Genomic DNA, 22,978 nt, shown 5'->3' on the forward strand with positions numbered 1-22,978 from the left:
AGGGCATTTGAGGAAGCCCATCATTGGAATATACAAGCCAAATTCTATAATGAAAATTCCCACTAGTATATGAAAGTGACAACATAGGAGACTCTTTATCATGAAGATCATGGTGCTACTTTGAAGCACAAGTGTGGTAAAAGGATAGTAGCATTGCTCCTTGTCTCTTTTCTCTCATTTTTTGGCCCTCTCCTTTTTGGCCTCTTATTATTATTATCATTATTATTATTTTCGTCCGGAATCTCAACCCGACCTGTGGGGGAATCATAGTCTCCATCATCCTTTCCTCACTGGAACAATGCTCTAATAATGATGATCATCACACTTTTATTTACTTACAACTCAAGAATTACAACTCAATACTTAAAACAAAATATGACTATATGAATGCCTCCGGCGGTGTACCGGGATGTGCAATGAATCAAGAGTGACATGTATGAAAGAATTATGAAAGGTGGCTTTGCCACAAATACAATGTCAACTACATGATCATGCAAAGCAATATGACAATGATGAAGCGTGTCATAATAAACGGAACGGTGGAAAGTTGCATGACAATATATCTCGGAATGGCTATGGAAATGCCATAATAGGTCGGTATGGTGGCTGTTTTGAGGAGGGTAAATTGTGGGTGTATGGTACCGGCGGAAGTTGTGCGCCACAAGAGAGGCTAGCAATGGTGGAAGGGTGAGAGTGCGTATAATCCATGGACTCAACATTAGTCATAAAGAAGTCACATACTTATTGCAAAAATCTATTAGTCATCGAAACAAAGTACTACGCACATGCTCCTAGGGGAAGGGTTGGTAGGAGTTAACCATCGCGCGATCCCGACCTCCACTCATAAGGAAGACAATCAATAAATAAATCATGCTCCAACTTCATCACATAATGGTTCACCATACATGCATGCTACGAGAATCACAAACTTTAACACAAGTATCTCTCAAATTCACAATTACTCCACTAACATGACTGTAATATCACCATCTTCATATCTCAAAACAATCATAAAGAATCAAACTTCTCATAGTATTCAATGCACTTTATATGAAAGTTTTTATTATATCCCTCTTGGATGCCTATCATATTAGGACTAAATTTATAACCAAAGCAAATTACCATGATGTTTAAGACTCTCAAAATAATATAAGTGAAGCATGATAGTTCATCTATTTCTTCAAAATAAAACCACCGCCGTGCTCTAGAAGCTATAAGTGAAGCACTAGAGCAAACGACAAACTACTCCGAAAGATATAAGTGAAGATCAATGAGTAGTTGAATAATTATGTAACTATGTGAAGACTCTCTAACATTTAAGAATTTCAGATCTTGTTATTTTATTCAAACAACAAGCAAAACAAAAGAAAATAAAATGATGCTCCAAGCAAAACACATATCATGTGGTGAATAAAAATATAGCTCCAAGTAAGGTTACCGATGAACGAAGACGAAAGAGGGGATGCCTTCTAGGGCATCCCCAAGCTTAGGTTCTTGGTTGTCCTTGAATATTAACTTGGGGTGCCTTGGTCATCCCCAAGCTTAGGCTCTTTCCACTCCTTATTCCATAGTCCATCGAATCTTTACCCAAAACTTGAAAACTTCACAACACAAAACTCAACAGAAAACTCGTAAGCTTCATTAGTATAAGGAAATAAAATCACCACTTTTGGTACTGTTGTGAACTCATTATTTATTTATATTGGTGTAATATCTTCTGTATTACAACTTCTCTATGCTTCATACCCTCCGATACTACTCATAGATTCATCGAAATAAGCAAGCAACACATAGAAAACAGAATCTGTCAAAAACAGAACAGTTTGTAGTAATTTGTAGCTCTCGAATACTTCTGTAACTCCAAAAATTATGAAATAAATTGGTGGACGTGAGGAATTTGTCTATTAATATTCTTCAGAAAGAATCAACTTAAAAGAACTCTTCTGTAAAAAAATGACAGCTAATCTCATGAGGGAAAAGTTTCTGTTTTTTACAGCAAGATCACATTAACTTTCACCCAAGTCTTCCCAAAGGTTCTACTTGACACTTTATTGAAACAAAAGCTATACAAGATGATTACTACAGTAGCTTAATCATGTGGACACACAAAAACAGTAGGGGTAAATATTGGGTTGTCTCCCAACAAGCACTTTTCTTTAATGCCTTTTTAGCTAGGCATGACGATTTCAATGATGCTCACATAAAAGATAAGAATTGAAACATAAAGAGAAAATCATGAAGAATATGACTAACACATTTAAGCCTAACCCACTTCCTATGCATAGGTATTTTGTGAGCAAACAATTTATGGGAACAAGAATCAACTTGCATAGGAAGACAAAACAAGCATAACTTCAACACTTTTAACACATAGAGAGGAAACTTGATATTATTGCAATTCCTACAAGCATATATTCCTCCCTCATAATAATTTTCAGTAGCATCATGAATAAATTCAACAATATAACCATCACATAAAGCATTCTTTTCATGATCTACAAGCATAGAATTTTTATTACTCTCCAATAAGCAAATTTCTTCTCATGAATAGTAATGGGAGCAAACTCAACAAAATAACTATCATGTGAGGCATAATCCAATTGAAAATTAAAATCAAGATGACAAGTTTCATGGTTACCATTGTTCTTTATAGCATACATGTCATCACAATAATCATCATGGGTAGCAACTTTGTTCTCATAATCAATTGGAACCTCTTCCAAAATAGTGGATTCATCACTAAATAAAGTCATGACCTCTCCGAAACCACTTTCATCAACATAATCATCATAAAAAGGAGGCATGCTATCATCATAATAAATTTGCTCATCAAAACTTGGGGGACTAAAAATATCTTCATCAAACATAGCATCCCCAAGCTTGTGGCTTTAAATATCATTAGCATCATGGATATTCAAAAAATTCATACTAACCTATTAACCGGAGGCCCAATGCCAATTTCTTTTTTTACCTATTTTAGAGTTTTGCAGAAAAGGAATATCAAACGGAGTCCAAACGGAATGAAACCCTCGTGGGTGGCTCGGGACTCTTCTGGCCCAACTATTTTACTCCGGGGGCTTCTTTTGGTCCATAAAACTCATCAAAAATTGGCACAACAATTGGACTCCGTTTGGTATTCCTTTTCTGTAAAACTCGAAAACAAGGAAAAAACAAAAACTGACACTAGGCTCTAGGTTAATAGGTTAGTCCCAAAAATCATATAAAATAGCATATAAAACATCCAAGATGGATAATATAATAGCATGGAATAACCAAAAGTTATAGATACGTTGGAGACATATCAAGTTACGTCGCTGCAAGCTTTGACACTGATCTAGATGACTCTAAAGTCTCAATCTAGATACGTATTGGGTGAGATTATGCAACTCCCGGATACCGAAGGAATACCTTGTGTGCTATCAAACATCACAACATAACTGGGTGATTATAAAGATGCTCTATAGGTATCTCCGAAGGTGTTTGTTGGGTTGGCATAGATCGAGATTAGGATTTGTCACTCCGAGTATCGGAGAGGTATCTCTGGGCCCTCTTGGTAATACACATCATGATAAGCCTTGCAAGCAATGTGACTAATGAGTTAGTTACGAGATGATGTATTACGAAACGAGTAAAGAGACTTGCCGGCTGATACGTCTCCAATGTATCTATAATTTTTTATTGTTCCATGCTATTATATTATCTATTTTGGATGTTTAATAAGCTTTACTATGCTCTTTTATATTATTTTTGGGACTAACCTATTAACCGGAGGTCCAATGCTAATTTATGTTTTTTTTGCCTATTTTAGAGTTTTGCGGAAAAGGAATACCAAACGGAGTCCAAATGGAATTAAACCTTGGCATTGATCTTTCTTGGACTGAAAGCAAACCAGAAGACTTGGAGATAAAGTCGGAGACGCAACGCGGCAGCCACGAGGCAGGAAGGCGTGCCTAGGGGGGTAGGCGCGCCCCCACCCTTGTGGGCCCCTCGTAGCTCCACCGACGTGCTTCTTTCGCCAATATATACTCTTATACCCTAAAAACATCAGGGAGAGCCACGAAACCACTTTTCCACCACCGCAACCTTCTGTACCTGTGAGATCCCATATTGGGGCCTTTTCCGGCGATCTGTCGGAGGCGGAATTAGTCATGGAGGGCTTCTACATCAACACCATAGCCTCTCCGATGAAGCGTGAGTAGTTTACCACAGACCTTCAGGTCCATAGTTATTAGCTAGATGGCTTCTTCTCTCTCTTTGATCCTCAATACAAAGTTCTCCTCGATGTTCTTGGAGATCTATTTGATGTAATACTCTTTTGTGGTGTGTTTGCCAAGATCTGATGAATTGTGGATTTATGAACTTGATTATCTATTGGTTCTTCTCTGAATTCTTATATGCATGATTTGATATCTTTGCAAGTCTCTTCGAATTATCGGTTTAGTTTGGCCTACTAGATTGATCTTTCGTGCAATGGGAGAAGTGCTTAGCTTTGGGTTCAATCTTGCAGTGTCCTTTCCCAGCGATAGTAGGGGCAGCAAGGCACTTATTGTCTTGTTGCCATCGAGGATAAAAAGGTGGGGTTTATATCATATTGCTTGAGTTTATCCCTCTACATCATGTCATCTTGCTTAATGCGTTACTCCGTTCTTATGAACTTAATACTCTAGATGCATGCTGGATAGCGGTCGATGTGTGGAGTAATAATAGTAGATGCAGAATCGTTTTGGTCTACTTGACACAGATGTAATGCCTATATTCATGATCATTGCCTTATATATCTTCATAACTATGCGCTTTTCTATCAATTGCTCGACAGTAATTTGTTCACCCACCGTAATACATGCTATCTTGAGAGAAGCCACTAGTGAAACCTATGGCCCCCGGGTCTCTTTCTTATTGTATTGCATCTATTTTATTTATATTGCATCTCATTTACTATTTTGCAATCTTTACTTTCCAATCTATACAACAAAAATACCAAAAATATTTACTTTACTATCTTTATTAGATCTCACTTTTGCGAGTGACCATGAAGGGATTGACAACCCCTTTATCGCGTTGGTTGCAAGGTTCTTGATTGTTTGTGCAAGTACTAGGTGACTTGTGTGTTGTCTCCTACTAGATTGATACCTTGGTTCTCAAAAACTGAGGGAAATACGTACACTACTTTGCTGCATCACCCTTTCCTCTTCAAGGGAAAACCAACGCATGCTCAAGAGGTAGCAAGAAGGATTTCAGCTCCGTTGCCGGGGAGATCTACGCCAAGTCAAGACATACCAAGTACCCATCATAAACTCTTCTCCCTCGCATTACATTATTTTCCATTCGCCTCTCATTTTCCTCTCCCCCACTTCTAAAATGATTTTCAAAAACCTTTGCCTTTTCTTCGCCCCTTTCCCATTCGTCTCTTTTCACTTGCCTCTTGTGTGTTTATCCTTAGTGCGGTTTGTTGCCATCATGTCTGAAACTTGGGAGGTTATCATTGAAAAAGATAGTAGTAACAATGGGGGAAACTTTGATGCTTCTGATAATCCTCATGAAAAACTTACTATTTTACACACTAAAAAGTTTCAGATTGGTAGTGGTAATATTATTGGAAAAGGAGTTATTCAAGATTTCTTTACTTGTGCCGGTGCTTTGCCCACTATGGGTGGGTCTATTGTTCATAGAACTAGTAGTCTTACTGATGCTATATCTTTGCTCGTAGTTGAACTTGAAAGACAATTTATTCACATGCATCCTTGCATACAAAGGATTTTTCTAGAATTTTCCAACATTGAGCATTCTTCTGTTAAGCGAGCGGCTACCATCTTTTTAGCACATGAGTTCAGATTTATAATAAAAGAGGCCAATGAAATTTTTGCACATTACAGGGTGGATGTTGGCCGTCCTCCCATAGAAACAATCCTTTTTAATCAAGAAGACATAATGCGTTTACGATCTTTAGATCATGTTGCTTATAATGAAAACCTTAGAAAAAGGGTTCCTACCGATGTTCTAGTTGATAGGATTTCTGAACTCAATGATAATTTTGCTATTCAGAACAATGGGTTATGTTTTTCTCTTGAACAAAGGATCATGAATTTTTGGCAAAAGAATGCTTATAATGATGAATTGGTTGTCCAATATGAGGGGCCAAAGGAGGAACCAATACCTCCCGAGCTTGATCTTGGGGACTTTTCCCATTAAATTTAGCCCTTTTGATTACTTTTGCTTGCCACAAAGGAAACTTGCTGCCGAACGTAGGGAGTATGATATGAGTTTTCACGATTTGCCTTATCATTATTATGGAAATACCTAGATCTATTCTTGCTTTTATGCCTAGCTAGGGGCGTTAAACGATAGCGCTTGTTGGGAGGCAACCCAATTTTATTTTTGTTCTTTAATTTTTGTTCCTGTTTAGTAATAAATAATTCATCATGCTACTGTTATGATTGTGTTTTCTATGTTTTTATTAGTGTATGTGCCAAGTAAAGCCTTTAGGATCTTCTTGGATGATAGTTGTTTGATCTTGCTGAAAAAGACAGAAACTTTGTGCTCATGAAAATAATTTTAATAAATCACAGAAAAGAGCTTTTGCCCTGATTATTTTTGCATTAGATTACTATGCAAATTTACCTGGTCTTCCTAATTTGGTAGAATTTTAGGAGTTCTATAGGTATTCAAACATTACAGATTGCTACAGACTGTTCTATTTTTGACAAATTCTGTTTTTCGTGTGTTGTTTGCTTATTTTGATGAATCTATGAGTAGTATCGGGGGGGGGGGTATGAACCATATAGAAGTTGGAATACATTAGGTTTAACACCAACATAAATAAATAATGAGTTCATTATAGTACCTTAAAGTGGTGGTTTATTTTCTTATACTAACGGAGCTCATGAGATTTTCTGTTGAGTTTTGTGTTGTGAAGTTTTCAAGTTTTTGGGTAAAGATTTGATGGATTTTGGAATAAGGAGTGGCAAGAGCCTAAGCTTGGGGATACCCAAGGCACCCCAAGGTAAAATTCAAGGACAACCAAAAGCCTAAGCTTGGGGATGCCCAGGAAAGCATCCCCTCTTTCGTCTTCGTCTATCGGTAACTTTACTTGATGCTATATTTTTATTCACCACATGATATGTGTTTTGCTTGGAGCGTCTTGTATGATTTGAGTATTTGCTTTTTAATTTACCACAATCATCCTTGATGTACTCACCTTTTGGGAGAGACACACATGAATCAGAATTTATTAGAATACTCTATGTGCTTCACTTATATCTTTTGAGCTATACAATTTTGTTCTAGTGCTTAACTTATATCTTTTAAGAGCATAGTGGTGGTTTTATTTTATAGAAATTATTGATCTCTCATGCTTCACTTATATTATTTTTAGAGTCTTTTAGAACAGCATGGCAATTTGCTTTGGCTATAAAACTAGTCGTAATATGATGGGCATCCAAGATGGGTATAATAAAAAATTCATATAAAGTGCGTTGAATACTATGAGAAGTTTGATGCTTGATGATTGTTTTGAGATATGAGGATGGTGATATTAGAGTCATGCTAGTGAATTAATTGTGAATTTGAGAAATACTTGTGTTGAGGTTTGCAAGTCCCGTAGCATGCACGTATGGTAACTGTTGTGTAACAAATTTGAAGCATGAGGTATTTCTTTGATTGTCTTCCTTATGAGTGGCGGTCGGGGAGGAGCGATGGTCTTTTCCTACCAATCTACCCCCCTAGGATCATGCGCATAGTGCTTGGTTTTTTATGACTTGTAGATTTTTGCAATAAGTATGTGAGTTCTTTATGAGTAATATTGAGTCCATGGATTATACGCACTCTCACCCTTCCACCGTTGCTAGCCTCTCTAGTACCGCCCAACTTTCGCCAGTACCATAAACCCACCATTTACCTTCCTCAAAACGGCCACCGTACCTACCTATTATGGCATTTCCATAGCCATTCCGAGATATATTGCCATGCAACTTTCCACCATTCCGTTTATTATGACACGCTCCATCATTGTCATATTGACTTGCATGATCATGTAGTTGACATCGTATTTGTGGCAAATCCACCATTCATAATTTTTTTTCATACATGTCACTCTTGATTCATTACACATCCCGATACACCGCCGGAGGCACACATATAGAGTCATATTTTTGTTCTAAGTATCGAGTTGTAATCCTTGAGTTGTAAATAAATAGAAGTGTGATGATCATCATTATTAGAGCATTGTCCCGTGTGAGGAAACAAAAAAAGAAAGGCCAAAGAAGCCAATGAAAAAAGAGGCCAAAGAAGCCCAACAAAAAAAGAGAGAGAGAGAAAAAGAGAGAAGGGACAATGCTACTATCCTTTTTCCACACTTGTGCTTCAAAGTAGCACCATGATCTTCATGATAGAGAGTCTCTTATTTTGTCACTTCATATACTAGTGGGAAATTTTCATTATAGAACTTGGCTTTTATATTACAACGATGGGCTTCCTCAAATGCCCTAGGTCTTTGTGAGCAAGCAAGTTGGATGCACAACCACTTAGTTTCTTTTGTTGAGCTTTCATATATTTATAGCTCTAGTGCAGCCGTCGCATGGCAATCCCTACTCACTCACATTGATATCTATTGATGGGCATCTCCATAGCCCATTGATACGCCTAGTTGATGTGAGACCATCTTCTTCTCTTTTTTGTCTTCTCCACAACCACCACTCTATTCCACCTATAGTGCTATGTCCACGGCTCACGCTCATGTATTGTGTGAAAGTTGAAAATGTTTGAGAATACTAAAGTATGAAACAATTGCTTGGCTTGTCATCGGGGTTGTGCATGATTTGGATATTTTGTGTGACGAAGATGGAGCATAACCAGACTATATGATTTTGTAGGGATGAACTTTCTTTGGCCATGTTATTTTGAGAAGACATAATTACTTTGTTAGTATGCTTGAAGTATTATTATTTTTATGTCAATATTAAACTTTTGTCTTTAATCTTTTGGATCTGAACATTCATGCCACAATAAAGAAAATTACATTGATGGATATGTTAGGTAGCATTCCACATCAAAAATTCTATTTTTATCATTTACCTACTCGAGGACGATCAAGAATTAAGCTTGGGGATGCTTGATACGTCTCCAACATATCTATAATTTTTGATTGTTCCATGCTATTATATTATTTATTTTGGATGTTTAATGAGATTTAATATGCTCTTTTATATTATTTTTGGGACTAACCTATTATCCGGAGGCCCAGTGCCAATTTCTGTTTTTTTGCCTATTTTAGAGTTTTGCAGAAATGGAATACCAAATGGAGTCTAAACGGAATGAAACCCTCGTGGATGGCTCGGGACTCTTCTGGCCCAACTATTTTACTTCGGGGGCTTCTTTTGGTCCATAAAAAATCATCAAAAATTGGCACGACAATTGGACTCTTTTTGTATTCCTTTTCTATAAAACTCAAAAACAAGGAAAAAACAAAACCTGACACTCGGCTCTAGGTTAATAGGTTAGTCCCAAAAATCATATAAAATAGCATATAAAACATCCAAGATGGATAATATAATAGCATGGAATAATCAAATGTTATAGATACGTTGGAGACGTATCAAGTTACGTTGCTGCAAGCTTTGACACTGATCTGGATGACTCTAAAGTCTCAATCTAGATACGTATTGGGTGAGATTATGCAACTCCCGGACACCGAAGGAATACCTTGTGTGCTATAAAACATCACAACATAACTGGGTGATTATAAAGATGCTCTACAGGTATCTCCGAAGGTGTTTGTTGGGTTGGCATACATCGAGATTAGGATTTGTCACTCCGAGTATCAGAGAGGTATCTCTGGGCCCTCTCGGTAATACACATCATGATAAGCCTTGCAAGCAATGTGACTAATGAGTTAGTTACGGAATGATGTATTACGAAACGAGTAAAGAGACTTGCCGGCTGATACGTCTCTAATGAATTTATAATTTTTTATTGTTCCATGCTATTATATTATCTGTTTTGGATGTTTAATTGGCTTTACTATGCTCTTTTATATTATTTTTGGGACTAACCTATTAGTCGGAGGCCCAGTGCTAATTTCTGTTTTTTTGCCTATTTTATAGTTTTGCGGAAAATGAATACCAAATGGAGTCCAAACGGAATGAAACCTTCGCAATGATCTTTCTTGGACCGAAAGCAAACCAGAAGACTTGGAGATGAAGTCGGAGACGTAACGAGGCGACCAGAAGGCAAGAGGGCGCCCAGGGGGGTAGGCGCGCCCCCACCCTCGTGGGCCCCTCATAGCTCCACCGACGTACTTCTTTCGCCTATATATACTCTTATACCCTAGAAACATTAGGGAGAGCCACAAAACCACTTTTCCACCACTGCAACCTTTTGTACCCATGAGATCCCATCTTGGGGCCTTTTCTGGCGATCTGCCGGAGGGGGAATCATTCACAGAGGGATTCTACATCAACACCATAGCCTCTCCGATGAAGCGTGAGTAGTTTACCACAGACCTTCGGGTCCATAGTTATTAACTAGATGGCTTCTTCTCTCTCTTTGATCCTCAATACAAAGTTCTCCTCGATGTTCTTGGAGATCTATTCGATGTAATACTCTTTTACGGTGTGTTTGCCGAGATCCAATGAATTGTGGATTTATGAACTTGATTATTTATGAATATTATTTGGTTCTTCTTTGAATTCTTATATGCATGATTTGATATCTTTGCAAGTCTCTTCGAATTATCGGTTTAGTTTGGCCTACTAGATTGATCTTTCTTGCAATGGGAGAAGTGTTTAGCTTTGGGTTAAATCTTGCGGTGCCGTTTCCAAAGTGATAGTCGGGGCAACAAGGCACGTATTGTATTGTTGCCATCGAGGATACAAAGATGGGGTTTATATCATATTGCTTGAGTTTATCCCTTTACATCATGTCATCTAGCTTAATGCGTTACTCCATTCTTATGAACTTAATACTCTAGATGCATGCTGGATAGCGGTCGTTGTGTGGAGTAATAGTAGTAGATGCAGAATCGTGTCTACTTGACATGGACGTGATGCCTATATTCATGATCATTGCCTTAGATATCTTCATAACTATGCGCTTTTCTATCAATTGCTCGACAGTAATTTGTTCACCCACCGTAATACATGCTATCTTGAGAGAAGCCACTAGTGAAACCTATGGCCCCCGGGTCTCTTTCTTATTGTATTGCATCTATTTTATTTATATTGCATCTCGTTTACTATTTTGCAATCTTTACTTTCCAATCTATACAACAAAAATACCAAAAATATTTACTTTACTATCTTTGCTATATCTCACTTTTGTGAGTGACCGTGAAGGGATTGACAACCCCTTTATCGCGTTGGTTGAAAGGTTCTTGATTGTTTGTGCAGGTACTAGGTGACTTATGTGTTGTCTCCTACTGGATTGATACCTTGGTTCTCAAAAACTAAGGGAAATACTTACGCTACTTTGCTGCATCACCCTTTCCTCTTCAAGGGAAAACTAATGCATGCTCAAGAGGTACCACCGGCAACGAGATTGAACTAGGTATGAAGATACCGACAATGAAATCTCGGGCAAGTAACATACTGATGACAAAGGGAATAACATATGTTGTCATTATGGTACGACCAATAAAGATCTTCGTAGAATATGTGGGAACCAATATGAGCATCCAGGTTCCGCTATTGGTTATTGACCGGAGAGGTGTCTCGGACATGTCTACATAGTTCTCGAACTCGTAAGGTCCGCATGCTTAACGTTCGGTGATGATTTTGTATTATATGGGAGTAGTTTCATGAAAGAAGTACGTAGTACATATTTTTTCAGAATATATAAATGAAACAAGTACATGTTGATATTTAAATACTTTTTATGAACCTGAATCCTTGAGTTATTGACGTAGCTAGTCTCTCCTTCCCCTTTGGCCATGTGGAAGTCACTTTCCATGTTCATGGCTATGATTGAATATATCTTTGTTGCCTAATTCCTGATGTAGCACTCGCCCTTGTGAAGAACTATATATAGAAAAAAGATAGCCTAAGAAGTGTCACTTGTTTCTCTCGATCCAAAGGGTTTATGAAATTAAAAGACAAGCAGCAAGACACGCCAAATAGTTAGGTGCTACACAAAATGAGTGGCCCTCTATCCACCTTTGTAAGAAGCAACCTAAGTAGGGGACTTCTGGCGACCTAGGAGATAGAGAAATTGTAACCAATCAAATATTCAAGTAAGAGTAGTCTGGCTTTTTGCATCATGTGATGTAGAGGCAGGGGTAATCCATTTTTCAAAGAAAAAAAGACTAGTCACTAAGATAGAGAAATAAGAAAATAACAGTTCGATGTGGGTAAAGCCAGACCACGGAATGAAACAACCCCTCCCGTTCCCGACCCAACCTCTCCCGCTAGGGTTCCCCCCCGCCACCGACACACTAGCCCCCTGCCGCCATCGCCGGCCGTCCGGCGCGTGCGCCCCGGCCCGCCTTGTCCCCCTCTTCCCTCCTCCTAGTCCCGCCTCTACTTGTTTCCCCGGGAGGTGGAGGGAGCGGCGTGAGACCCCTCCCTCCTCCCCCTCTGTCACTGACAGTTGCCCTCGGATCTGACCGGGTGGTGTCGGTGGAGGCGGGTCTTCCCCTACCCACACGTGCTCCTCCTGCCCGAGGCGGGGGGCGGCGGCGGTGATGTTCGTCCGGTGGCGGTTCAGCGTCCTGGTGGTGGCGGTGAAGGAAATATGCCCTAGAGTCAATGATAAAGTTGTTATTTTATATTTCTTTATATCATGATAAATATTTATTATTCATGCTAGAATTGTATTAACCAGAAACTTGATACATGTGTGGATACATAGACAAAACACCGTGTCCCTAGTAAGCCTCTACTAGACTAGCTCATTAATCAAAGAAGGTTAAGTTTCCTAGCCATAGGCATGTGTTGTCATTTTATAAACGGGATCACATCATTAGGAGAATGATGTGATGGACATGACCCATCCGTTAGCTTAGCATATTGATCGTTCTGTTTTATTGCTATTGCTTGCTTCATGTCATATACATATTCCTTTGACTATGAGATTATGCAACTCCCAGATACCGGAGGAATACATTATGTGCTGTCAAACGTCACAACGTAACTGGGTGATTATAAAGATGCTCTACGGGTATCTCTGAAGTTGTTTGTTGGGTTGGCATAGATCGAGATTAGGATTTGTCACTCCGAGTATCGGAGAGGTATCTCTGGGCCCTCTCGGTAATACACATCATGATAATCCTTGCAAGCACTGTGACTAATGAGTTAGGTACGAGATGATGTATTACGAAACGAGTAAAAAGACTTGCCGGTAACGAGATTGAACTAGGTATGAAGATACCGACAATCGAATCTCGGGCAAGTAACATACCGATGACAAAGAGAATAACGTATGTTGTCATTATGGTACGACCGATAAAGATCTTCGTAGAATATGTGGGAACCAATATGCATAGTTCTCGAACCCGTAGGGTCCGCACGCTTAACATTCGTTGACGATTTTGTATTACATGAGTTATATGATTTGGTGACCAAATGTTGTTAGGAGTCCTGGATGAGATCACAGACATGATGAGGAGTCTCGAAATGGTGGAGAGGTAAAGATTCATATATTGGACAATGATATTCGGACACCGGAAGTGTTCCGGGGGTACCGGGTACATATCGGGTCACCGGACGGGGTTCCGGGCATCCCCTCGGCAACTACATGGGCCTAATGGGCCAAGAAGGGGACACACCAGTCCCTAGGGGGCTGGTGCGCCCCATGTAGGCCGAAATAAGGGGGAAGGAAAGAGGGGAAGAGAGAAAGGAAGGGGAGCAATTCTGCCTCCCCCTTTCTTCTCTCCTCCCTCCTCCTTCCTTCCCCCTGCGGATGAATATGGAAGGGGGGAGGCCGAATGCGGAGGCGCCCAAGTAGGATTCCTCCTACTTGGGGTGCCCCCTTGGCTGCCTCTCCTCCCCGCCAATATATATATATATATATATGTGGGGGGGGGGGCACCGCTAGAACACAGATCAACAGTTGTTAGCCGTGTGCAGCGCCACCCTCCACAGTTTACGCCTCCGGTCATATTCACGTAGTGCTTAGGTGAAGCCCTGTGCAGATCACTTCACCATCACCGTCACCATGCTGTCGTGCTGACGAAACTCTCCCTCGACACTTTGCTGGATCAAGAGTTTGAGGGACGCCATCGAGCCGAACGTGAGCAGAACTCGGAGATGACGTACGTTCGGTGCTTGATCGATCGAAATGAGAAGAAGTTCGACTACATCAACCGCTTTGTCAAATGCTTCCGCTTTCGGTCTACGAGGGTACGTAGACACACTCTCCCACTCTCTTTGCTATGTATCTCCTAGATAGATCTTGCATGAGGGTAGGAATTTTTTTGAAAGTGCATGCTACGTTTCCCAACAGGCGGCCAGTGAAGCGTGCAGTAGTGGTGCTTCCACTTGGCGGTGAGGCGGTCCGGTGGTGCTGGGTGGCCGGTGTCGTGACCCTGGCCCAGATCTGGGCCCATATGGCCCCATCTAGGACCTAGCGGGCCGGCTCCGGCGTGGCCTCGACGCCCACTGTGTGAGGAGGCAGGGGAGCGGCTTGGACAGGGGCGGCGACACCGATGGCGTGCCAGCTGCAGCACGAATGCGGTAACTTTACGAGCTTCTGAGAGCCCGGTCGGGCCTGGTATGTTCCTGCTATGGCGTTCGGTCAGCTACCGTTGTTTATGGTGGAGGTCGGGCCCTCCCGCGTGTCAACGGTGCTGCTGCCCTAGTCCCGACTCCTCTTCTTCATTGCGCAGGCCATGCTTCACGGTGCCATGGTGAGACAACATGGGAAGCTTCATGACCAGGTTGGCATAGGGTGGTGGTCGGTTTGGCGTCGAGCTCTAGAGTGCCTGAGGTGAAGGTTGGGATTGGGAGAAACCCCTGTTGGCTTGGCCGACACTGATGCGGTGGCGCCTGAGGGTGCCACTGGACCATCCTGGAGGGCGTCGGGGCTACCCTTTGAAACGTCTTCAATGTATCTACTTTTCCTAACGCTTTTCCTCTTGTTTTGGACTCTAATTTGCATGATTTGAATGAAACTAACCCCAGACTGGCGCTATTTTCAGCAGAACTACCATGGTGTTGGTTTTGTGCAGAAATAAAAGTTCTCGGAATGGAACAAAACTTTGCAAGGAATTTTTATATAATATATAAGAATTTATGAAGCCAAGACCTACCGGAGAGGGGCCCCTGGTTTGGCACAACCCACCAGGGCGCGCCCCCTCTCCTGGCGTGCCCAGGTGGGTTGTCCCCACCTGGTGGCCCTGCAGACCTTGAAACCAACGCTATAAAATCCTATTTTTCCAGAAAAAATTAGGGAGAAAGAATTATTACGGTCCACGAGACGGAGCCGCCGTCACCTCTTGTTCTTCATCACAAGGCTAGATTTGGAGTCCGTTTGGGGCTCCGTAGAGGGGGGTCTTCGTTCTTCGTCATCACCAACCCTTCTCCATCACCAATTCCATGATGCTCCCCACTGGGAGTGAGTAATTCCTTCGTAGGCTCGCTGGTTGGTGAGGAGTTGGATGAGATTCATCGTGTAATCGAGTTAGTTTTGTTAGGGCTTGATCCCTAGTATCCACTATGTTCTAAGATTGATGTTGCTATGACTTTGCTATGCTTAATGCTTGTCACTTTGGGGCCGGGTGCCATGATTTGAGGTCTGAACTGTTTATGTTATCATCATTATATCCATGTTCTAGATCCGATCTTGCAAGTTATAGTCACCTACTACGTGTTATGATCCAGCAACCCCGGAGTGACAATAACCGGGACCACTCCCAGTGATGACCGTAGTTTGAGGAGTTCATGTATTCACTATGTGTTAATGCTTTGTTCCGGTTCTATATTAAAAGTAGGCCATAATATCCCTTAGTTTCCAATATGGACCCCACTATCATGGGAGGGTAGGACAAAAGATGTCATGCAAGTTCTTTCCATAAGCACGTATAACTATTTACGGAATACATGCCTACATTATATTGACGAACTGGAGCTAGTGCCCCATCGCCCTAGGTTATAACTGTCTCATGATGAATATCATCCAACAAGTCACTGATCCAATGCCTACGAATTTATCTTATATTGTTCTTGATAAGTTACTACTCCTATCATCACTTTTACACTTGCTACAAAAATATTGCTATCACTGTTATTGTTACTATTGCTATTGTTACTACCATCAAAACTATCATATTACTTTGCTACTGATCACTTTGCTACAGATAATTAATCTCCAAGTGTGGTTGAATTGGCAACTCAGCTGCTAATACCTTCAAATATTCTTTGGCTCCCCTTGTGTCGAATCTATAAATTTGGGTTGAATACTCTACCCTTGAAAACTATTGCGATCCCCTATACTTGTGGGTTATCAAGACCTTTTTCTAGTGCCATTGCCGGGGAGTATAGCTATATTTGTTGAGTCACTTGGGATTATTATCATATTATCACTATTAAGAATCTGAAGGATGCTAAGACTAGGATATTTCCCTCAAGGACGAGGGGAGGTAAGGAACTGTCGTCCAGTTCTGCTCTAGATTCACCTTCTGTTATAAGTAAACTTGCAACACCACCACATGCTATCAATTCTGATATGTCGCAAGTTATTGATGATGCTACTTCTTCTATGGATAATGCTTATGATGATGCTAGTAGCTTGCTTGATAATGATGATGTGCCACTTGGTGATTTTCTTGATAAACAAATTGCTAGAGTAATACAACATGATGTTGTTGAATCTGATGACGAGCTTGAAACTGAAACTCCTGAAACACCTGTTAGAACTAGCCCTCCTATATATGAATTGCCTAAGGTACCTCAAGGTTATGTTATGAGTGAAGAAACAACTAGAGATATTCTTGCTTGTAGATATGGAGATGATCTAGTAAAATTATTAGCGAGTATAAAGAAAAATCTCTAAATGCTAGAATGAAACGTGATCCTAAGTTTGCTACTTCACCAATCTATATTGATGATAAGGATTATGAATTCTCTGTCAACCCAAAGTTAATTACTTTGGTTGAATCTGATCCTTTCCATGGTTATGAAACTGAAACTATTGTGGCACATCTTACTAAGTTGAATGACATGGCTACCCTTTTTACTCATGATGAGAAAACTCGCTACTACTTTATTCTCAAATTATTTCCTTTCTCATTAAAGGGTGATGCTAAAGTCTGGTACAATACTCTTTCTCCTAGTTGTGTGCATAGTCCCCAGGATATGATTTATTACTTCTCTAAAAAATATTTCCCTGCTCATAAGAAACAAGTTGCTTTACAGGAAATATTTAACTTTGTGCAAACTAAAGAAGAGAGTCTCCCACAAGCTTGTGGGAGGCTTTGCCAATTACTTAATGCTTTGCCTGATCATCCTCTTAAGAAAAATGAAATAATTGATATCTTCTATAATGGACTAACCAATGCTTCTAGGGACTTCCTAGATAGTTGTGCTGGTTGTGTTTTCAGGGAACGAACTGTTGGACAAGCTGAAGAATTATTGAATAACATATTGAAAAATTATGATGATTGGACTCTTCCTGAACCACCACCTAAACCCACTCCAAAGAAGAGGGGTACATTATATCTCAGTCCCGAAGATATGCAAGAGGCAAAAAAATCTATGAAGGAAAAAGGTATTAAAGCTGAGGATGTTAAAAATTTACCTCCTATTGAAGAAATAGATGGGCTTAATACACCACCAATATCTAAGGTGGTAGAGGTAAATTCTCTAATTAAGTTCAGTGATATTGACAATCCTCACAATATGCATCCTAGCCGATGCCTTTATGAGTTTGAAAACTATATTAGAAAACAAGATCACTTCAATGCAAATGTTATGAAACAATTGAAATACAATTCTGATATGATTGCTCGCTTGAGTGACTTGTTATTTAGAATCTCAAATGATGTTAGAGGTGTTGGAAAACATGCTTATATGGTTCAAACTCAGTTAGAACAAGTTGCTAAGTCACAAAGAGAGTTGCTTGATGAAATGAATCATAATATACGTGACTTTGCTGTTAGAGTTGCAACTAGATGAGGTAAAATGACTCAGGAACCACTTTATCCTGAGGGACACCCAAAAAGAATTGAACAAGATTCACAAAGAGCTAACATTGATGCACGTAGTCCTTCTAAAAAGAAAAATAAAAAGAAAAGTGATAGGACTTTGCATACTTCTAGTGAACCTAAAATAGAAAAACCTCCTGATAATGATAATGAAACTTCTATCTCTGATGCTGAAACTCAATCTGGTAATGAACACTCACCTAGTGATAATGGAAAATATAATGATGAGGTTCACGAAGACTCTCAACCCAATGAAAAAGAACCAGACAATGATGTTGAGATAGAACCACCTATTGATCTTGATAACCCACAACCTAAGAATAAAAGATATGATAAAACAGACTTCATTGCTAGAAAACATGGTAAAGAAAGAGAATCGTGGGTTCAAAAATCTATGCCTTTTCCTCCCAAGTCAACTAAAAATAAAGATGATGAAGAATTTGAACACTTTGCTGAAATGCTGAGGCCAGTCTTTTTGCGTACTCGCTTGACTGATATCCTGAAAATACCTCCTTATGCAAAGTATATGAAAGACATTATCACCAATAAGAGAAAAATACCGAAAGCTGAAATATCTACTATGCTTGCTAATTATACCTTGCTCTATCGAAAACTTGGAGATCCGGGAATACCAACTATACCTTCCTCTATCAAAAATAATTATGTGAAAACTGCTTTGTGTGATTTAGGAGCTGGTGTTAGTGTTATGCCTTTCTCTTTATATAAAAGACTTGATTTGAATAAATTCAAACCTTCCGAAATATCTTTGCAAATGGATGGAAAATCAACTGCCATACCTATTGGTATTTGTGAGGATGTGCCCGTTGTTGTTGCTAATGTTACTATTTTGACTGACTTTATTATACTTGAGATGCCCGAGGACGACAATATGTCGATTATCCTTGGTAGACCCTTCTTGAATACTGCATAGGATGTTATTGATTGCAATAAAAGCAAGGTCACCTTTCATATCAATGGTAATGAGCATATAGTGCACTTTCCGAAGAAACAATTCCAAGTGAATGGTATTAATGTTATTGAAAAATCTCCGACAATCACTATTGGAAGTTTTCAAATACCTCTACCTACTGTCAAAAAGAAATATGAAACGCTTATTGTTGGGGACATTCATATCCCCATTGAAGTAACTTAGTGATTTACGAAAGTTCTTCGGTTTCATGCTAATCGAAAGTGGTTGTTAATAAGACCTAATCAACCTTATTAATGGATCATTTTTGAACGATATGAAGTTGATGAATTTAGTAAGCACTACCTTCTGTCCCTACTTTTTGTTTTCTGTTTTTATTAGTTAAATAAAATAAATTGCCATGTTTTGTCTGTTTTCTGAATTTCCTGTGCAATAAAAAATGACCCAAAAATAAAAGTTCTCTGAATGCCCTGAAAATTTAATACGATTTTTTTGAATATTTCTGAATTTTTGGTGCAAATAATATCAGAGGGAGGTGCACCAGGTGGGCACAACCCACCTGGGCGCGCCAGGACCCCGAGGCACGCCCTGGTGGGTTGTGGTCCCCACGTGGGGCCCCTCACTTATCCCTTCAGCCCACTTCATCACTCACGTCCAAAAAAATCTCCATAGCTCTCTCTCCCATGTTCTTGGCCTCAAACCCGCGGATTTTGATCTCTTTGCTCGAAGCTCCGTTTCCGAAACTGTTTCAGGGGATTGTTGCTTGGTATGTGACTCCACCGTTTGTCCAATTAGTTTTTGTTTTAGTGGTTTATATTTTGAATTATTAGCTACTCTTGGTACTGTTGTAGATGTGCTTGCATGTTGAATTCTTAGAGTTCTAAGTAGTTTGAATGCTTGTTATGGCCTCTATGCATCCCTATGAGTAGTTGCTATCAATTTATTGAAATTTTGTTGACAAATTTTTGTCACCCAATTTTTTTTACAGAAAATTGTATGTGAACATGATGAACTTGTTTGGAAGGAGTTCTTCGATCCTCGGGGGCATCTTCTAGTGACAGTTCCGCTCGCCGGTCTTATGTTGAACCAAGTGAAAGTTCTACTTGAGATGCCGCCACCAAAAAATGCTTATGGCCTTGCGATGAGTATATGATGCGTGTGGGTACTAAGGAGGAATTTGAGCAATATGTTCACAATTCCGGTCTCGGTCCCTACCTTTCAGGTAAGTGCGAGCAACGCCACCTTCTCACTGGATCATTTGTCAAAGGATTTAAATTCCTTCCTCGTGAGTCTAGGGTGTCATTTATGCTTTATGATAATCCATTTACCATCCCACTAGAGAATTTTTCTTACCACTGCAAACTCCCGTTCTAGGGTTCGCTTGACGAACCACGAAGGGCTGAATACCAAATTTCTTAACTAGTCTTTGTTGCGGTGAGACGAGGGGAGTGACACAAGGTAGAATAAAGAGCATTCATTTTCCCGCAATTCAGTACCTTGACTTATTTAATGGGAAATGTATAGTAGGCAAGCAAGACTGTAGTACACTCTGTGCTCCAGACTTGAGCCTCATTCGCACTGCTCTCACTGGTGAAAAGAATTATAACTTTGGAGCGATTGTTGCACGCAGACTTCAGAACAACGCTAATAGTGGCTATTTGTATGGTGGAATATATGCCACACATTTAGCACGAGGGCTGGGTGTTTCACCTTTGCCCTTTGATCCTATCCTACCCATGCAGTATTTAAATTTTTGACACCTTAAAAGATCAGAAGATTCTCAAGGGAAAGGTAGATAATTTCGCTTACAATCTATTGTTTAACCAAACATCTGTTGTGCACACATATTTGCCTGCGCCTGCTCTTTTTGACTATCACATCAAATGAAGATATTTTGTTCTGGAGAGCGAGGCCCGAGCTCACAACGCAGCAGTGGAGGCAGCACAAGAGGCTGAGGCATCCGCACCGAGAGCCTCCGTGAGCTATCACACCAACTAATATCCAGGCTACTGACTACTTACCAAGTTAGGTCAAAAGCCTAAGCTTGGGGGAGTACGTATTCCTCACCGACATTACATTCATGTCTACTTATTCCATTAGTCGGTGTTCACACTTTTTCATTGTATCATCCATCCTTAGATTTTTTTTTTGCTTTCCTCTTATGTGTTTGAAAAACTTTAGAAAACCCAAAAATTAGTTGTAGTTAGTTTACTTTCTATGCATGCTTAGTAGTAATATTAAAAAGAAAACCCAAAAAGATTTCCTTGTCCTTCTTCTACTTGTTGGGAACTTTCCCGTGTAAATAGTTTTCTCGTTTTTTGCTTTTCCCTTTTATTTGCTTGTTCAAGAAAACCAAACAACTCCAAAAATATTTTAGTGTGTTTCTCTGAATTTCTTTTCTTTTTATTCGAGTTGTACCAAGGAGAAGACCACGATGAAAATGTTGAGTGGCTCTCATATGAATAACTGTTGAACTAATAAAGAGCACATTTTACCTTGTCTTCTCCTTTTGAATAAAATGTTTGCAGATTCCAGCATAGTCCATGGCACTCTAGCACTATTATTATTTTCATATCATTCGGTCATGCAAGTGAAAGACAATAATGATGAAATTCGATGAACTGGCCGTGGCAGAGAAACTGGTATGAACTCGACTTGTTCTGTTTGTGTAAATATGTATACCTAGTATCCATGATTCAGCCCATTATGATTAAACATGTTTGCAATGACAATTAGAGATTATAGTTTCTCATGCCATACATAAGTAGCTGGGAGTGAATAATGATTTATCTTGGATATCAACATTGCATTAAAATGATTGTGATGTTGTATGATGATATGGTATCCTCCTTTGAATGTTCGAGTGGCTTGACTTGGCACATGTTCATGCATGTAGTTGAATCAAAACCAACAGAGTATCTATGATATTTATGTTCATGGTGTTCATATCCTACTCATGCTAGTGTCCAATGTTACTTATGCATAATGCATGTTTATGACCATTGTTGCTCTCTAGCTGGCCACTTCTCAATCTAACTGCTAGCCTTCGCCTGTACTAAATGGGAATTCTGCTTGCACATCAAAACCTTGAACCCAAAAGTTATTCCAGATGAGTCCACCATACCTACCTATATGTGGCATTACCCTGCTATCCTAAGTAAATTTGCATGTGCCACCTCTAAAAAACTTCTAAATAAATATCCTTTTTGTGTGCCTAGATTGTTCATGGAACAACAAGAGGTGGTCGGTATCTTCCATGCTAAGCAGGTTATTCTTAGGTTGAGTGTTTATTCACTCGCCATTGCACGAGAAAAGGGCGGTAATAGGGATGCCCAGTCCCAAACTGCAAACTGAAAAAGAGTTAATCTCTTAAATAATCAAACAAAAACTCCCAATGGAGTCAAAACCTTTATTTCTATCACTTGGGAACCGCCACTAGCGTGCTTGGCTTGGAAGATATTGATAACTAATAGTCATGAAGTAAATGAGAAGGGTGCATGTCTCAAAATATCATTTACCTCTGTTTTAAAAACTTGACCTCTGACACCTATGCAAATCCCTGCTTCCCTCTGCGAAGGGACTATCTATTTACTTTTATGTTGCGTCATCACCTTCTAAAAAAGCGCTAGAACCTGAGAGCACAGCTGTCATGACTTATGCATTGTGTGTAACTAATGTTGGGTGCATCATGACTGGATCTTTCCTACCATGAATTACAATGTTTAGTCGTTGCTTGAACTTTGGAGGTGCTCCGCATTTATGTTTTGTGGTCTCAGAAAGGGCTAGCGGGATACCACTATTGTCATATTATATCATGGTTGTTCTGACAACGTGTTGCCGTTTGAGATATCTTATTATTGCTTGCTAGCTGATTATGTCGTTGATATGAGTTAATATAATTTTTAACAGTTATTGTCGGCATG

This window comes from Triticum dicoccoides, chromosome 2B (genome assembly GCF_002162155.2).
Source record: "Triticum dicoccoides isolate Atlit2015 ecotype Zavitan chromosome 2B, WEW_v2.0, whole genome shotgun sequence".
NCBI lineage: Eukaryota > Viridiplantae > Streptophyta > Magnoliopsida > Poales > Poaceae > Triticum > Triticum dicoccoides.